Source organism: Bubalus kerabau, chromosome 1 (assembly GCF_029407905.1).
Source record: "Bubalus kerabau isolate K-KA32 ecotype Philippines breed swamp buffalo chromosome 1, PCC_UOA_SB_1v2, whole genome shotgun sequence".
NCBI lineage: Eukaryota > Metazoa > Chordata > Mammalia > Artiodactyla > Bovidae > Bubalus > Bubalus kerabau.
Window position 1 is genome coordinate 73,703,221 of NC_073624.1, and position 6,103 is coordinate 73,709,323.

Consider the following 6,103-nt stretch of genomic DNA (forward strand, 5'->3'; position numbering starts at 1 on the left):
TAACATTAGATTGAACACCATCAAAGTGAGGCTCAGTTCAGTTCAGTTGCTCAGTCACATCCAACTCTTTGCAACCCCATGAACCGCAGCACGCCAGGCCTCCCTGTCCATCACCAACTCCCAGAGTTCACCCAAACCCATGTCTGTTGAGTCGGTGATGCCGTCCAACCACCTAATCCTCTGTCGTCCCCTTTTCCTGCCCTCAATCTTTCCCAGCATCAGGGTCTTTTCAAATGAGTCAGCTCTCCACATCAGGTGGCCAAAATATTGGAGTTTCAGCTTCAACATCAGTCCTACCAATGAATACCCAGGACTGATCTCCTTTAGAATGGACTGGTTGGATCTCCTTGTAGTCCAGAGGACTCTCAAGAGTCTCAGTGTACCTGAAGACAGACAACCCATGTATTTATATTAATATCAGATAGTATAGGCAAGAAGCATTACCAAATGAAAGGAAGACATTTCATAATGATGAAAGGGAAAATCTTTAAGGGACAATAATGCTAAATGTATATGAACCTCAAAATATATGAAGCAAGAATGAATAGAAATAAAGAGAGAAATAGACAGTCACAAGCATAGTTAGAAATTTTAACACACTCCTTTCTCAGTAACTGGTAGATTAAGTAGACGAAAAATGAGAAAGGACATAGAAAATCTGAACCACTCTCTCTAACTTAATTTAAATTTACATAACACTACATTAAACAACTCCAGAATACTCCTTCTTTTCAAGTGCATTTAGAATATTTACCAAGATAGAACTCATGCCAAACCATAAAAAGAAGTCTGAATAAATTCAAAAGACAGAACCTATACAGAGTATGCTCTTAGAATACAATAGAAAATAATAACAAAAAGATATCAAGAAAAATCCCCAAATATTTAGAAATGAGAAACGCTTCAAAGAAGGAATCACCAGGAAAAAGATAAAAGATTTTGAACTGAATTATAACAGATACACATATCAGAATTTGTGAAATTAAAAGACGCTTGCTCCTTGGAGCAACCTAGACAGCATTTTAAAAACCTGAGACAGCTCTTTCCTGGCTGGAACCATGGAGGGTGCAGAAGAGAAGAAAAAGAAGGTTTCTGCTGTGCCAGAAACCCTTAAGAAAAAGTGGAAGAATTTCGCAGAGCTTAAGATCAATCGACTGAGAAAGAAGTTTGCCCAAAAGATGCTTCGAAAGGCAAGGAGGAAGCTTATCTATGAAAAAGCTAAGCATTACCACAAGGAATACAGGCAGATGTACAGAACTGAAATTTGAATGGCTAGGATGGCAGGAAAAGCCGGCAACGTCTATGTACCCGCGGAACCCAAATTGGCGTTTGTCATCAGGATCAGAGGTATCAAAGGTGTGAGCCCAGAGGTTTGAAAGGTGCTGCAGCTCCTTCGCCTCTGGCAGATCTTCAACGGCACCTTTATGAAGCTCAACAAGGCATCAGTTAACATGCTGAGAATTGTGGAGCCATACATTGTATGGGGGTACCCGAATCTGAAGTCTGTAAATGAATTGATCTACAAGCGTGGTTATGGCAAAATCAACAAAAAGTGAATTGCCCTGACAGACAACGCATTGATTGCTCGATCTCTTGGGAAATATGGAATCATCTGCACGGAGGATCTGATTCATGAGATCTATACCGTTGGAAAACGTTTCAAAGAAGCAAACAACTTCCTGTGGCCCTTTAAATTGTCTTCTCCATGAGGTAGAATGAAGAAAAAGACCACCCATTTTGTAGAAGGTGGAGATGCTGACAACAGGGAAGACCAGATCAACAGGCTTATTAGAAGGATAAACTAAGGTATCTACCAGGATTATTTTTGTAATCTGGTTAATAAACAATTGAAACAAATTGAAATAAAATAAAATAAAAAAATAAAAACCTGAGACATTACTTTGCCAACAAAGGTCTATCTAGTCAAAACTGTGGTTTTTCCATTAGTCATGTATGAGTGTGAGAGTTGGACTATAAAGAAAGCTGAGTGCTGAAGAATTGATGCTTTTGAACTGTGGTATTGGAAAAGACTCTTGAGAGTCCCTTGGACTGCAAGAAGATCCAACCAGTCCATCCTAAACGAAATCAGTCCTGAATATTTATTGGAAAGACTGATGCTGAAGCTGAAGCTCCAATACTTTGGCCACCTGATGTGAAGAACTGACTCATTTGAAAAGCCCCTGATGCTGGGAAAGATTGAAGGCCAGAGGAGAAGGGGCCGACAAAGGATGAGATGGTTGGATGGCATCACCAACTCAATGGACATGAGTTTGAGTAAGCTCTGGGAGTTGGTAACCGACAGGGAGGCCTGGCGTGCTGCAGTCCATGGGGATGCAAAGAGTTGGATACAGCTGAGTGACTAAACTGAACTGAAAGATAATTTTATATTTGTAAAGGCTTGCATTACAAAATAAAGATCAGTGCTCTCATCTTCCACCTTCAAGAGCTACTAAAAGAAATGCAAATTAAGCATAAAGTAAATAGAAAGAAGGAAAAATAAAAAACAGAAATCAATGAAATAAAAAAAAAAGCCAACAAGGCCAAAAGTTGGTTCATTGAAACAATTGATAATATTGATAAGCCTTTAACAAAAGACAGAAAAGGCAAATTATTAGTTAGGAGTGAAATAGAAGTCTTGTTAGGGACCCTGTAGAAATAAAAATGGTAACAAGCGAGTATCATAGCCTATGTTATGCCAGTAAATCCAGTGACTTAGATGAAGGGAGCAAACTCCTGTATAACAAGAATTAGCAAAAAGAAACAGAAAATCTCACAAAGAAAATCTTCAGCCCAGATGATTTCACTGGTGAATTTTCCCAAATTTTTTTTTTTTAAACTTTACATAATTGTATTAGTTTTGCCAAATATCAAAATGAATCCGCCACAGGTATACATGTGTTCCCCATCCTGAACCCTCCTCCCTCCTCCCTCCTCCCTCCCCATTCCATCCCTCTGGGTCGTCCCAGTGCACCAGCCCCAAGCATCCAGTATCGTGCATCAAACCTGGACTGGCAACTCATTTCATACATGATATTTTACATGTTTCAATGCCATTCTCCCAAATCTTCCCACCCTCTCCCTCTCCAACAGAGTCCATAAGACTGTTCTATACATCAGTGTCTCTTTTGCTGTCTCGTATACAGGGTTATTGTTACCATCTTTCTAAATTCCATATATATGAGTTAGTATACTGTATTGGTGTTTTTCTTTCTGGCTTACTTCACTCTGTATGATAGGCTCCAGTTTCATCCACCTCATTAGAACTGATTCAAATGTATTCTTTTTAATGGCTGAGTAATACTCCATTGTGTATATGTACCACTGCTTTCTGATCCATTCATCTGCTGATGGACATCTAGGTTGCTTCCATGTCCTGGCTATTATAAACAGTGCTGCGATGAACATTGGGGTACACGTGTCTCTTTCCCTTCTGGTTTCCTCAGTGTGTATGCCCAGCAGTGGGATTGCTGGGTCATAAGGCAGTTCTATTTCCAGTTTTTTAAGGAATCTCCACACTGTTCTCCATAGTGGCTGTACTAGTTTGCATTCCCACCAACAGTGTAAGAGGGTTCCCTTTTCTCCACACCCTCTCCAGCATTTATTACTTGTAGATTTTGGATCGCAGCCATTCTGACTGGTGTGAAATGGTACCTGATAGTGGTTTTGATTTGCATTTCTCTGATAATGAGTGATGTTGAGCATCTTTTCATGTGTTTGTGAGCCATCTGTATGTATTCTTTGGAGAAATGTCTATTTAGTTCTTTGGCCCATTTTTTGATTGGGTCATTTATTTTTCTGGAGTTGAGCTGTAGGAGTTGCTTGTATATTCTCGAGATTAGTTGTTTGTCAGTTGCTTCATTTGCTATTATCTTCTCCCATTCTGAAGGCTGTCTTTTCACCTTGCTAATAGTTTCCTTTGATGTGCAGAAGCTTTTAAGGTTAATTAGGTCCCATTTGTTTATTTTTGCATTTCCAATATTCTGGAAGGTGGGTCATAGAGGATCCTGCTGTGATGTATGTCAGAGAGTGTTTTGCCTATGTTCTCCTCTAGGAGTTTTATAGTTTCTAGTCTTACGTTTAGATCTTTAATCCATTTTGAGTTTATTTTTGTGTATGGTGTTAGAAAGTGTTCTAGTTTCATTCTTTTACAAGTGGCTGACCAGATTTCCCAGCACCACTTGTTAAAGAGATTGTCTTTAATCCATTGTATATCCTTGCCTCCTTTGTCAAAGATAAGGTGTCCATATGTGCGTGGATTTATCTCTGGGCTTTCTGTTTTGTTCCATTGATCTATATTTCTGTCTTTGTGCCAGTACCATACTGTCTTGATAACTGTGGCTTTGTAGTAGAGCCTGAAGTCAGGTAGGTTGATTCCTCCAGTTCCATTCTTCTTTCTCAAGATCGCTTTGGCTATTCGAGGTTTTTTGTATTTCCATACAAATTGTGAAATTATTTGTTCTAGCTCTGTGAAGAATGCTGTTGGTAGCTTGATAGGGATTGCATTGAATCTATAGATTGCTTTGGGTAGTATACTCATTTTCACTATATTGATTCTTCCAATCCATGAACATGGTATATTTCTCCATCTGTTAGTGTCCTCTTTGATTTCTTTCACCAGTGTTTTATAGTTTTCTATATATAGGTCTTTAGTTTCTTTAGGTAGATATATTCCTAAGTATTTTATTCTTTCCGTTGCAATGGTGAATGGAATTGTTTCCTTAATTTCTCTTTCTGTTTTCTCATTATTAGTGTATAGGAATGCAAGTGATTTCTGTGTGTTGATTTTATATCCTGCAACTTTACTATAGTCATTGATTAGTTCTAGTAATTTTCTGGTGGAGTCTTTAGGGTTTTCTATGTAGAGGATCATGTCATCTGCAAATAGTGAGAGTTTTACTTCTTCTTTTCCAATTTGGATTCCTTTTATTTCTTTTTGTGCTCTGATTGCTGTGGCCAAAACTTCCAAAACTATGCTGAATAGTAATGGTGAAAGTGGGCACCCTTGTCTTGTTCCTGACTTTAAGGGAAATGCTTTCAATTTTTCACTATTGAGGATGATGTTTGCTGTGGGTTTGTCATATATAGCTTTTATTATGTTGAGGCATGTTCCTTCTATTCCTGCTTTCTGGAGAGTTTTGATCATAAATGGATGTTGAATTTAGTCAAGGGCTTTCTCTGCATCTATTGAGATAATCATATGGTTTTTATTTTTCAATTTGTTAATGTGGTGTATTACATTGATTGATTTGCGGATATTGAAGAATCCTTGCATCCCTGGGATAAAGCCCACTTGGTCATGGTGTATGATCTTTTTAATGTGTTGTTGGATTCTGATTGCTAGAATTTTGTTAAGGATTTTTGCATCTATGTTCATCAGTGATATTGGCCTGTAGTTTTCTTTTTTTTTGTGGGATCTTTGTCAGGTTTTGGTATTAGGGTGATGGTGGCCTCATAGAATGAGTTTGGAAGTTTACCATCCTCTGCAATTTTCTGGAAGAGTTTGAGCAGGATAGGTGTTAGCTCTTCTCTAAATTTTTGGTAGAATTCAGCTGTGAAACCGTCTGGACCTGGGCTTTTGTTTGCTGGAAGATTTTTGATTACAGTTTCAATTTCCGTGCTTGTGATGGGTCTGTTAAGATTTTCTATTTCTTCCTGGTCGAGTTTTGGAAAGTTGTACTTTTCTAAGAATTTGTCCATTTCTTCCACGTTGTCCATTTTATTGGCATATAATTGTTGATAGTAGTCTCTTATGATCCTTTGTATTTCTGTGTTGTCTGTTGTGATCTCTCCATTTTCATTTCTAATTTTATTGATTTGATTTTTCTCCCTTTGTTTCTTGATGAGTCTGGCTAATGGTTTGTCAATTTTATTTATCCTTTCAAAAAACCAGCTTTTGGCTTTGTTGATTTTTGCTATGATCTCTTTTGTTTCTTTTGCATTTATTTCTGCTCTAATTTTTAAGATTTCTTTCCTTCTACTAACCCTGGGGTTCTTCATTTCTTCCTTTTCTAGTTGCTTTAGGTGTAGAGTTAGGTTATTTATTTGACTTTTTTCTTGTTTCTTGAGGTGTGCCTGTATTGCTATGAACTTTCCCCTTAGGACT

The 6,103-nt window shown here is 38.0% G+C and overlaps 1 pseudogene; it reads left to right on the forward strand.

Annotated features, from left to right (window-relative positions):
• Positions 1-1,058: 1,058 nt before the first annotated feature.
• On the forward strand, positions 1,059-1,805 carry LOC129641647 (60S ribosomal protein L7-like; annotated as a pseudogene).
• The last annotated feature ends 4,298 nt before the right edge of the window (positions 1,806-6,103 follow it).